Below are 12,241 nucleotides of genomic sequence, written 5' to 3'. Positions count from 1 at the left end.
GTGGTTCATGGGGTCTCAAAGAGTTGGACACGACTGAGCGACTTAACTGAACTGAATTTTTAAAAAAAGGAATTCTGCCTCCAAACTGCAGCATAGAAATTCTGCCCAGGTTTTCAGCCTTCAGACTCAAAACTGCTATATAACTCACCTGAATCACTAACCTGCCAGCTTGTCCTATGAATTTTAGACTTGCTAGCCTCTACAAATGCATGATCTAAGTCCTTAAAATCCTTTCTTCTTTCTGCCTCCTTTCCTCCCTTCCACCTTTCTTTCTTTCTTCCTCCCTTCTTCCCCTCTCTCCCTGATTATAAGGATTCCTTGGTGGCTCAGATGGTAAACAATCTGCCTGTAGTACAGGAGAACTGGGTTCGATCCCTGGTTGAGAAGATGCCCTGGAGAAGGGAATGTTTACCCACTACAGTGTTCTTGCCTGGAGAATTCCATGGACAGAGGAGCCCAGCAGGCGCGGTCCATGGGGTCGCAAAGAGTCGGATATGACTGAGCGACTAACACTCTAACTTTCACCTGATTCTGTCACCTCAGTTATAATCCCAGAGCCCCACCTCATACAGTGGCTCAGGGAATTAAATTATTTAGTACCTAAGAGGTGCTTAGCACAGAAGTGCTCACCTGAAATAGTAGCCACGATTAACTGCTGTTCATTCCAGATGACTAATTAGCCATCTAATTAATTAGAAATGCAATGGGCTGTAGGGAGAAAGAGCTTTCTAGATAGAGGAAACATCATATTTGAAGTCCTGAGGTACGAAGGAGGGGCAGGTTGTTTGGGAGAATTGATAGGATGTGAAAGTGGTTAGAGCAGGCAGGGGGCCAGATCATCTGGGGCCTTATAGACCATATGTAGGATTTAGGATTTTGTTTTCATCCTAAAAGCCATGAAAAACTTCTCAAGGGTTTTAAACAAGGAGATGACATGATCTCATTTGCCACAGTGGGAAAGAATAGTTTAAAGCAGGTGAGAGGAAATATGAAAAGATCAGGTGTGGAAAAAAAATGATGCTGCCGAGGACACTAACATTCACTGGGTGGATGATGGAGCCGTTCATTAAGATGAGGAGTAACTTCCCTGGCAGTCCAGTGGTTCAGACTCCACGCTCCCAGTGCAGAAGGCACAGGTTCAATTACTGATCAGGGAACTAAAACCCTTTGTGCCTTGCAATGAGGCTCCCCCTACCAAAAAAAGCTGGGAAACATTAGAAGAGAATCAGGCTTGGATTGGGGAGAAGAGGATCACTTTTGAACATGTGCTATCTTGTAGTAACACTTAATATAATCTGTAAAAATACAGAATCATTCCACTGTACACCTGAAGCTAATATAGTATTATAAAAACTATACTTCAAAAACATTTTTTAATTTAGTCAGCTCTGCCTTCCCCCTCCCCATGAACAAGTATATATGAAGTGACTAAGAGATCTCCAAACGGAGATAGATAGTTAAAGAAATTGAATATATGTGTCCAAAGCTTACAGATAAAATTTTATTTGATCTCTCTTGAATTTGCAGGGTCAAGGTGAAAAAGGAAATTCTCATTTAAGTTAAAGTTAACAACTTCATTTAGGGATGGAACAGTGATCACAAAATAAGTACATTTGGTAAGAGGAGAAAAACTTTCCTGTGACTTTTGATTGAAGCACAAGGGACAATTAGCTTAGAAAGACCAGATTTCAAGCAAACATTTCGGCAAGTGACAACTTGCTGCTGCTGCTGCTGCTAAGTCGCTTCAGTCGTGTCCAACTCTGTGCGACCCCAGAGATGGCAGCCCACCAGGCTCCCCCGTCCCTGGGATTCTCCAGGCAAGAACACGGGAGTGGGTTGCCATTTCCTTCTCCAATACATGAAAGTGAAAAGTGAAAGTAAAGCTGCTCAGTCGTGCCGACTCTTAGCGACCCCATGGACTGCAGCCTACCAGGCTCCTCTGTCCATGGGATTTTCCAGGCAAGAGTACTGGAGTGGGTTGCCATTGCCTTCTCCTAAGTGACAACTTAGGCTTTAATAATTGTCAAGTAAATAGCTCCTCAACTTAAGGATTATTTTATTTACTCAAAGAAAGGAGGGGCGGGAAGGACAGAATTTCCATGTCTCGTTTTGAATACTTTTGTGACGCACGTCAGAACTATCAACCGAGACCTACTCATCTTTTCAAATCAAAAACCCCCACAGGCTTAGATTTTAAGTGGATACTTGAGGTAAAGTATAGTGCTTTGTGGGAGTCTAAAAGGTCACTGTTAATCTTGCTGAAACATTGCAAGTTAAATTAACAGTGGCTTGTATTTGCTGCGAAGTTTTAAAGTTAATCTTTTAGAGACTCTTCAGGCTTTGGATTAAGTCAGAGATTTTGAGACTAAAAGCTCCAGTTATGACAAGAGCTATGGATTAATATTTTAACAAATAACAAGTTATATAAAGTATTATGATCATAAGAGTGTCAGAAAAGATATTTTTACTGAAGGAAATGTCAAACACAGGGAGAAAAAGAACACTGTGATGAATATCCATGTACCCACCCTCCAGCTTCAACGACCACCACTTGTCTGCTTATAAAAAGATACATTTTTTAAAATAGTTGTATCTTTTTTTTTTTTTTCACAAAAGTAATACTTGTACATTGATGAAATCCCAGGGCTATCAATAGTCTATCTGATGTTTTTGAACAATTTAGAAAAAAGGTATCTCCTTGCCTTGGCTGTAGGCAGCCCTGTGCCCAAGACTCAGCACTAGGTGAACAGCTTAGGAACTTGACCTTTGCTCTAACTCTCCTGCTAAGCTCCCTCTGGAGAATTCAACATGAAGTTTGGACATGGCACACTTGTCTTCTAACCTCCTTTCTCTACAAAGGTGCATATATGTTTTACTGTGCTGCGTCATACTATACGCACTGATTTGTCATACTCCTTTTCACTTAATATTACATGAACACTTTTTTTGGTCACTATTGAATTCTAAAATTCTCTTTTAATGACTGCCGAATATTACTCAATAACTTCCTAATTTATTTAACTCTACCACTGGACACTTAGATTATTCCTTCCTTGGTGGCTCAGTGGTAAAGAATTTGCCTGCCAATGCAGGAGAAGCAAGAATTCAATCCATGGGTCAGGAAGATCTCCTGGAGAAGGAACTGGCAGCCTATTCCAGTATTCTTGCCTGGGAAATCCCATGGACAGAGGAGCCTGACAGGCTACAGTCCACAGGATTGCAAAGAGTTGGACGTGACTAAGCGACTAAACAACAACAACAAAACAATATTATAAAAAGCATTTAATATAAAAATATACAGCCTTATGGATTTGTAACATAAATATTAGTGTCTATCCATGAAAATCTCCCTAGAATAATTTTCAGAAGTGGCATTTCTGGGACAAAGGCAGGGCAAATCCCAAGATGAGCTCACTAAAAGGCAATTTGGTAACAGGTACCCCTGAGCTCTTATGAACTAGCTCATACCCCATTATCAAGCGTTTTTCCAAAAACTTGACAACATTAAATGTGATGATGAAAGATATGAATTCATATTTTTACAATTAAAAAACCCCAAGAGTTTGTCAGTTTTTTGCTTTATTTGGGTTTCCTTGAGTGGTGATAAAACGAAAAAATGTTTTTATATTAGTCATTCTTTTTCCTGAATTTATCAGGAAATTCATGTATTCATATGTATCATTTATCCTTTAGCACTTTTCTACTAGCATATTTTCTGAAATCAGAAATTTATTTGGGTGAAAGTTGAATATATGTGTCATACTACCCACACATTACTAAAAGTATGAAAAGTATAAAAATTGTTAAGAAGCAATGCATACCATATTTAAAGAAATGTAAGTAATTATTTGACTTATGGGTGCTGAATATTTTGAGGAACAAGATTATGCAAGGTTGAACCATGTGAAGTTGCCAACCCTCTGTGGTAGTGGTTCTCAAATTGTGGTCTGGTGATTGCAGAAAGTTCCCTATTCCATTTGGGAGGTTCACAAAGTCAAAACTACTTTCCTAAGAATACTAAGGCATCATCTGCATGTTCATTCCCTTACAAATGTACGATGGAATTTTCTAGAAGCTGTATGATGTGTGATATTCTAACAAATTGAGTGCAGCAGCAGATGAAAATCCATCTGTCTTCTATTAAGCCAGGCATTGAAGAGATCTGCAAAACATAAAACAGTGTCACTCTTCTCATGAAATTTTTTTGGTTTGGGAAAATATACTTATTTTTCAGAAAAATGTTATCTCTATTAACACATAATGGGCTTATTATTTCTAAATGATAATTTTTTCAGTTTTAATTTAGATTATGGTGAATGTCAATAGATGTAATCCGCATAAACAAAAGCTCTTTAGGGCCCTCAATTTTTAAGAATGTAAAGGGGTCTTGAGTTAAGAAGTTTGAGAATCTCTGCTTTGTGGCATTTGAACATAGTTGCCTTTTATTTCAAAGACAGAGCAACAGATGTGACATGTTTCCCTGAAAACCAAATGAAATTAATCATGCAAGTGATTGTTAAGGGTTTTATACCATCCTGAGTGTCAGAGACACTTCCATGTTCTTTAATAATTTATTTTTCCTGGGCCTAATGGCAGTACTATAGAAGAGCAATAATAATGGAAAATCAGCTGATTAGAGATAATATATTCAGATTTTCACCACCACAATAAAAAAAGGGTGAAACACAACCATGTGTTCGCTCCTCTTCTTCCCTTTGTCCTAGCCAAAGCTAAAAGACAGATTTATCTGAGACTATTATAAAGTCTTTCCTTCCTGAATTATACTAGGAGAGATGTAATTTAAAGAGAAAAATGGGTTCACTTTCTGCCCACTTGGGCTCTCTTGGGAGCACTGAGTCCCCAGGAATTTCAAAGTCATTGCTCGTGTTTATTTAGAAATTAACATAGTAAGAAATGGGCAGGGACTAAATGAGAAATCTTTAAAACTTTACATCAAAGAACAAGAAAGTAAATGAAAAGATACATCATGGTCCTGGGTTAGAAAATGGAATGTTATTAAAAATGTCATTTATTCCAAATCACATTTTTGATGAAATGCAATACCAATCAAAATGTGCATGCCCTTTGAACTAGGAATGTAGTATTTTTTGAATCCTACAACATCCTAGGAATCCATGACATTAAGCTTGTTTTTATTTTTTACAACCATGGTAATATGTTTTGGTTTTTTTTTTTCCTTTAGTACCTAGATGTCCATATTGAAAGTATTTTTGCATAGTTAGTGGTCTCTTCAGAATGTTGAATAACTAATGAACAAGGAACTCCTGACTTTAACACCCCTCCACTATCATTATTGTTCTTTGAACTTGGTGTTATCACCCGAAATGTTCTCAAGGAGACCGAAGACTAGAATGCGGCAACAAAGGCATCAATAGAACTGACCAAACCAAGGATTCCATAGTTGTAGTAGTGCTGTAAGGATTTTATGGTTGTGAATTTCAAACCAAGTGTTTGTTGTTACCCATTTGGTTGTTTGTTTGAGCAATTTCATTAGATTTGTGGATTAAGGGAGATACTCTGTTGTCTATAACACAAAAGCACAGACCACAAAGCACAGAACTTGGCATAATATTCTGTTGTGTGGAAATCATTAAAGGGTTTCAAGATGTGAAGAACTTGCCAGTTAGAGATTTGGAAGGCAGAAACCAATGAGAAATGTGAATTTGAATAAATAGATTAAATAGGAAAGAAAATAATAAATTACGATCCTGATCATGTCCTGATTTGAGCCTATCATGAGGACAAGGTTGACAGACTTGAGATCTGTCTTAAAAAATAAATTCTGAAGTATAGCATGTACACAGAAAAATGCGTGGGTCATAACTGTACATCTCAATGAATTTCACAAGTTGAAATCACCTGTATAATTATTGTCAGATCAAGAAAGAAAATGTTATCCACACTCCAGAAATTTCTCTTGCTCCTCTTTCTAGTTGCTACATTGCTCCCCCATCACACACACCAGGGACAACCACTATCCTCTTTTCTAACTGATTAGATTACCTTTGCCTGTTTCTGAATTCTAATCATACAGTATGAACTCTGACTTCTTAGCCCACTGTGATGTATGTAGTACAATTCATATATATTGTTGTGTGTAGTTGTGGTTCTTTCATTCCCATTGTTGAGTAGTATTATATAAGTGTGCTACATTTATTCATTCATTCTATTGTAGGACATATGCATAGATCCCAGTTGTTTCTGCTCTATAGATGCTTAGTGCTGGATTTGCTTATGAGATGCGAGTAAACTGTTTTTCAAGGTGGTTGTACCAATTTATTTATACTCTCACCAGCTATGTATGAGTGTTCTAGTTGCTCCAGATCCTTATCCAACACTTGAATATTTCCTGTTTTCATTTTAGCTGTTCTTACTGATTTATAGACATTCTATGTATTCTGCTGCTGCTGCTAAGTTGCTTCAGTCGTGTCCAACTCTGCAACCCCACAGACGGCAGCCCACCAGGCTCCCCTGTCCCTGGGATTCTCCAGGCAAGAACATTGGAGTGGGTTGCCATTTCCTTCTCCAGTGCATGAAAGTGAAAAATGAAAGTGAAGGCGCTCAGTAGTGTCTGACTCTTAGCGACCCCATGGACTGCAGCCTACCAGGCTCCTCCATCCATGGGATTTTCCAGGCAAGAGTACTGGAGTGGGTTGCCATTGCCTTCTCCTTATGTAGTATTCTGAGTATGTGTCTATTTACATATTGAGGACATCTTTCACTTTGTGTTTTGGTCTTTTTCTTGTCTTATTGATGTCTTTTGATAAACAAAACTCAACAATTGTTTAATAGTATCCAGTTTATCTTCCCTTTCTTTATGATCAGTGTGTTTTTGTCCTGCTTAAGAAGTCTTTGCCTATTCTAAGGTCATGAAGCTATTCTTTTATGTTTTCTTCTGGAAGCTTTATTCTTTTACTCTTAGCTTTTACAATGTCTGAATTGTGAAAATCAACATCTGTCCAAATTGAACAGCTCTTTTGGAAGAGCCAGTCATAGAGTATTGTGATATCAAATCTGAGGTGGTTGAACAAGCGGTTCTCTGCAGCAGGAATACTAGGGAAAACAATGACAGAACTCCCACTCTACTTTGACAGTGTCTCTTAATAAGTAGGCTATGTTGCAAGCCAATCTGAAATTGCTTTAATTGCCAAGGGACTGGGGAAAAAAAAGCAGGGTGAGATTTTCCATATAGGAAAAAAAATTCTCTGCAAATCATCTGAGATCATCTGAAGTAGAAACTGAAATTCTTTATCTCTTATGCTTAGAGATTATTGTCACACAAATAGGTCATATCTTTTTCTTCAGTAACATCTCTGAAACCATAACCTTGCTCTATCATTTACCCCATTCTCTTTTGTCTTCAAGGTTTGGTTGCTTTTCATTTTCCCTTTCCATCTACAAGTAAGTTCAGTCTTTCCAGTTCATCATACAATGAAAACCCTCAATATCTTTCCTCACATGCTCTTCTCCTTCACTGCCAAAGTCCACAAAAAGTAGCCGTGTTTGCTGCCTCTAATTTCTCACTTCCAGTTACTCCTTAACCACTTGTCCCATCTTACCTATTGTTTCTATTGCTCCACGGAAGCTGATCTTCTGGAGATTCCCAAAACTAGTGTGTCCACTTTTGACTTCCCCCAAGCCTTACCTTTCTTATTTCTGTTAATGGTACAGCATCCTCTCAAGCACTCAGGTTGCCAATAACCACACCCCATGTCTGCAATACTTCTGTCATTTGGCCTCTCACTTCTGCTCCTCCTGCCACTTTCTACATGATACTGTTACTTTTTAATATTTTATTCATTTATTTTGGCTGCGCTGGGTCTTTGTTGCTGCAAGCAGGCTTTCTCTAGTTGAGACTCTTGGGGGCTACTCTCTGTTGCGGTGTGTGGGGTTCTCCTTGCGATGGCTTCACTTGTGGATACAGGCTCTAGGTGTATGGGCTCAGTAGTTGAGGCCCATGGACTTGGTTGAACCCATGTCCCCTGCTTTGGTTTAGGTGAACCCATGCTGGCCTACCAGGGAAGTCTGATTTCGTTACTTCTTACCCAGCTATTTTAATAGTCTCCCACTTGCCCTCCTTGCTCTTAGTGTACCCTTAACCAACTTATCCTGTATAAAACTATAAACTTAATATTCTTAATTCAAAGTTCTAACCTTATCCTGTCCCAGTTTGAATATCTTTAATAGTGTTCCCCACTGTCTTTAATCCCACCATAAACTGGATCAAATTCATTAATTTCTACTCACATATCATAGTAAGAACTATTTCACTTCATACTTTCTTCTGATTTTCTGATCTTTGTTGATCAGTTCTGGATTTGCCTCACTTTTGAATGTTTAGAGTCTTCCCATTTTTCAAAATAAAAAGACAACGTCTTAATAAATATCCTTTCCAACCTTCTCTATCTGGCAAACTCCTCCTTATCCTTCAAGAACCAGCTCAAACATCATTTTTTGCTCAGTCTCTGTACACTGAGTCAATCACTCCTCATTTCTACTTCCAAAGCACATTGAACATACCTCTTATAAAACAGTCCCTATCCCATAGTACTGCAATTGTTTTTTCCTATGGCTTTCCCTCTTAGTTCTTAGTTCCCCCAGAACAAGTGTGATATAATTTAAATTTTGTATTCTGTGTCTAGCCTAATACCTTTCAGAGGCACATCTATGATAAATGTCTAATGAAAGATTGAGTAAACCCATTTTTTATTGTCTCCAGTTGGAAGTAATTTTTCCTTATTAAATCTCCATAGCATTTTCTCTGTACACCTCTTTTGTCCTTAAGACGTACATTACTTTCTGCCTTGGGTAACTGCTATTTATTTAAACATCTTATATTCTCTATATGGTTGTCATGTAAGGGGCAAAGACTCTGCCTTGTCATACCTGAGGACCTCATGGAATCTTGAGAGATCCTTACAAACCAAATATCCTTGACAAAGCCAGATTTAACGTTTAAAATCAGGATATAGTGTGACACACCTCAAGAGCACAATGTTCCAAAATTGAAGTGCTATAGACAAGCCAAGGCAAACTTCTAAGAGATCTGGTTTGCCCCTGTGTTTAGAAACTGGTGGTGCAGGTTTCTATAAATAAGGCAAATATTACTGGTTGGGGAAGATGTTCACTTGTTTCTTCATTAATTTGCAAATCACTTTGTGCATAAGAAGAGGGATGGGTTTGGGTCAGTTACCATATACACTTAACTCATATGGTTTAAAAAACAAAATAGTGTCAAAAGGTATACACTGAACAGTCCTGCTTGCATTACTGACCTCCTGGGTATGTATATTTATCTATATAGCTTCTCTTTTTATTAAAAGGTAGCACAGTATATACACTTTTTACACCTTCCTTTTTAACTTAATGATATGTTGTTTATATTCTACTATCACTGCTTTTTTTTCTTTTTTTTTTTCCTTCTGTATTTCCCTATCCATGGACATTTGGTGCTACAGACTGAAGTTTTTGTCCTCCCAAAGTTCTTATGTTGAAACCTAATCCTCAATGTATTTGTATTTGGAGCTGGTATGTTTGGGAAGTGTTTAGGTCCTGAGGATGGATTAGTGCCCTTACTGAGGCTTTATAGTCTAATATCTAACAGATGCTCATCTCCTTTTATCACTCTTCTTTGCCAGTTTTCTGGCCATTCTTGTTTATTTTTTCCGTATGAGCTTTAGAATCAGCCTTGCTAGCTTCCCTCCTCCCATTTCCTTTGTTCTTCCTAGAACCTTATTAGTATTTTTGACATGTTAAATAACATTATTTTTATGATGTTGAATTTCTTAGCCAAAAACAAGGTGTGGTTTTCCATTTGCTCCTACTTCTGTGACCTTCAAGGTAGTTTTAAAGTTTTGAACATAGAATTTGAATTTGTTTGCATTTGCTAGATTTGGAGAGGCAGAAGGTTGAAGTGAATACACTTCTTGGAGGGAGAATACAGACATATTTCATTTTATTGAGCTTTATTGCAATTTACATATATTGTGTTTTTTATAAATTGAAGGCTTCTGGCATCAAAGAAGTGCACTGGTGCCATTTTTGCCACAGCATCTGCTCATTTCATGTCTCTGTGTCCCATTTTGGTATCCTTGCAATACTTCAAACTTTCATTATATTTGTTGTGGTGATCATATTTTATTTGCGATCTTTGATGTTAATACACCTCACTGAAGGCGTAAATGATGGGGAGCATTTTAAAGCATATTTTAAAATTTATTTTGGGCTGTGCTGGGCCTTTGTTGCTGTGCAGGCTTTTCTCTAGTTGCGGCAAGCGGAGGGCGACTCTTCATTGTGGTGCGTGGGCTCCTCATTGTGTTGGCTTCTCTCTTTAAGGAGTATGGGCTCCACAATGCCTGGACTTCAAGAGTTGTGGTGCATGGGCTTGGTAGTATTGGTTCCCAGGCTATAGAGCACAGGTTCGATAATTGTGGCACATGGGCTTAGTTGCTCTGCTGCATGTGGGATCGTCTCAAATCAGAGATCAAACCTGTGTTTCCTGCATTGGAATGAGGATTATTTACTACTGAGCCACCAGGGAAGCCCAATGGGTAGCATTTTTTAGTAATAAAATATTTTAAAATTAAGGTATGTATTTTTAAGATACAATGCTTTGCACACTTCATAGACTACAGGATAGTGTAAATATAGCTCATAGGCACTGAAAAACCAAAAAAAACTCATGTGATTTACTTTCTTGTGATGGTCTGGAACCCAATCTGCAATATCTCCAAGGTAGGCCTTGGACTGCCACTGGTAGTATTTGGGACAGTAAAGAAACTAACTTGATAAAAAGAAAAAGAAGTCAACAGTGCCTGCTATGTGCCAGGAATGATGCTAAGTATTTTCACACACTATCATCCTTGTTCACAAGCCTGCTGAAACCCAGGGTTGGATAGGGCCTAGACACTCCGTAGGGTAATGCTCAGAGGAGTCTCAAGATGAAAGCAATATTTGAAGACGATCACAATGGAAGTCAGGTAAGATAGTTGGGGCAGACAGGAAAGGTTAAATTCAAAGAGGGCAACAAGACTCAGTCACCTTAAGGAAATATGGTAAAGACTCATTTGAGTTGAAGTCCTTACTTGTGAAGATAAAGGTAAAAATTCAAAAGAGGTTCCTTTCCAGGAGGACAAGCAATTTGCACTAAAGAATGAAGAAAGTTTGGCTTTGCAAACACTACCACCTCCCAGCCAGTCAACTCCACTGTTTTCTTTGATAGCACTGCGCATGGTAAGCCCTCAGACCATGTCTTTTTCAAGCTGTTTGTAGACAATGTTGCAAAGACAGCAGAAAACTTTCATACTCTGAGCACTGGAGAAAAAGGACTTCACTAAAAAGGTTCCTGCTTTCACAGATTGTGAAAAGATTGTGAATGATTGTGGGCTTTATGTGCCAGGGTGGTGACTTCACACGCTATAATGGCACTAATGGCAAATCCATCTGTGGGGAGAGATATGATGAGGAGAGTCTCATCCCGAAGCACATGGGTCCTAGCATCTTGTCCATGGCAAAGGCTGGATCCGACACAATCTGTTCCCAGTTCTTCATCTGCACTGTCAAGACTGAACGTTTGAATGGCAAACCTGTGGCCTTTGGCAAGGTAAAGAGGACATGAATATCGTGGAAGCCATGGAGTGCTATGGTCCAGGAACGGCAGGACCACCAAGAAGCTCTTTAATGCTGACTGTGGACAACTCGGCCTTCCCAGGTGGCACTAGCAGTAAAGAACTCACCAGCCAGTGCAGAAGATACGAGAGACACAGTTTTGATCTCTGTGTCGGGAAGATCCCCTGGAAGAGGGCATGCAACCCATTCCAGTATTCTCGCCTGGAAAATCCCATGAACAGAGGAGCCTGGCGGGCTACAGTCCGTGGGGTCACAAGGAGTCAGACATGACTGAAGTGACTTAACATGCATGAACGAATTTACAACTCCAATAAATGACTCGTGTTTTAGCTTCTGTACCATTCCTTCTATAGCTCAGGAGTGTACCCCACCAACTTCATCTCTTCACTCCATCCTATAATCTCTGCGCTATTTGAAAATAACCTCTATTCATGTGCTGCAGCTTTTTGGGTTCTCTATTTTCCTTATTTCTCTCCTAGTCTAGTTGGATTGCAGAATTAAGCTTAGGATTATGAAATAAAAACTAAATCAGAAAAATGAAGACAAAGTTTTGAGCCTGGACTATTTACAAAAGGCAGTACCTTGCTAAAGA

General features: G+C 38.8%; 1 pseudogene; it reads left to right on the top strand.

Moving 5' to 3' along the window:
- Positions 10,962 to 11,741, top strand: LOC102176241 (annotated as a pseudogene).

The sequence above is a fragment of the Capra hircus genome, chromosome 10, assembly GCF_001704415.2.
Source record: "Capra hircus breed San Clemente chromosome 10, ASM170441v1, whole genome shotgun sequence".
In the NCBI taxonomy this organism is placed as follows: Eukaryota; Metazoa; Chordata; class Mammalia; order Artiodactyla; family Bovidae; genus Capra; species Capra hircus.
The sequence above is the reverse complement of the archived record's forward strand: the minus strand, read 5'-3'. Positions and strand labels throughout refer to the sequence as shown.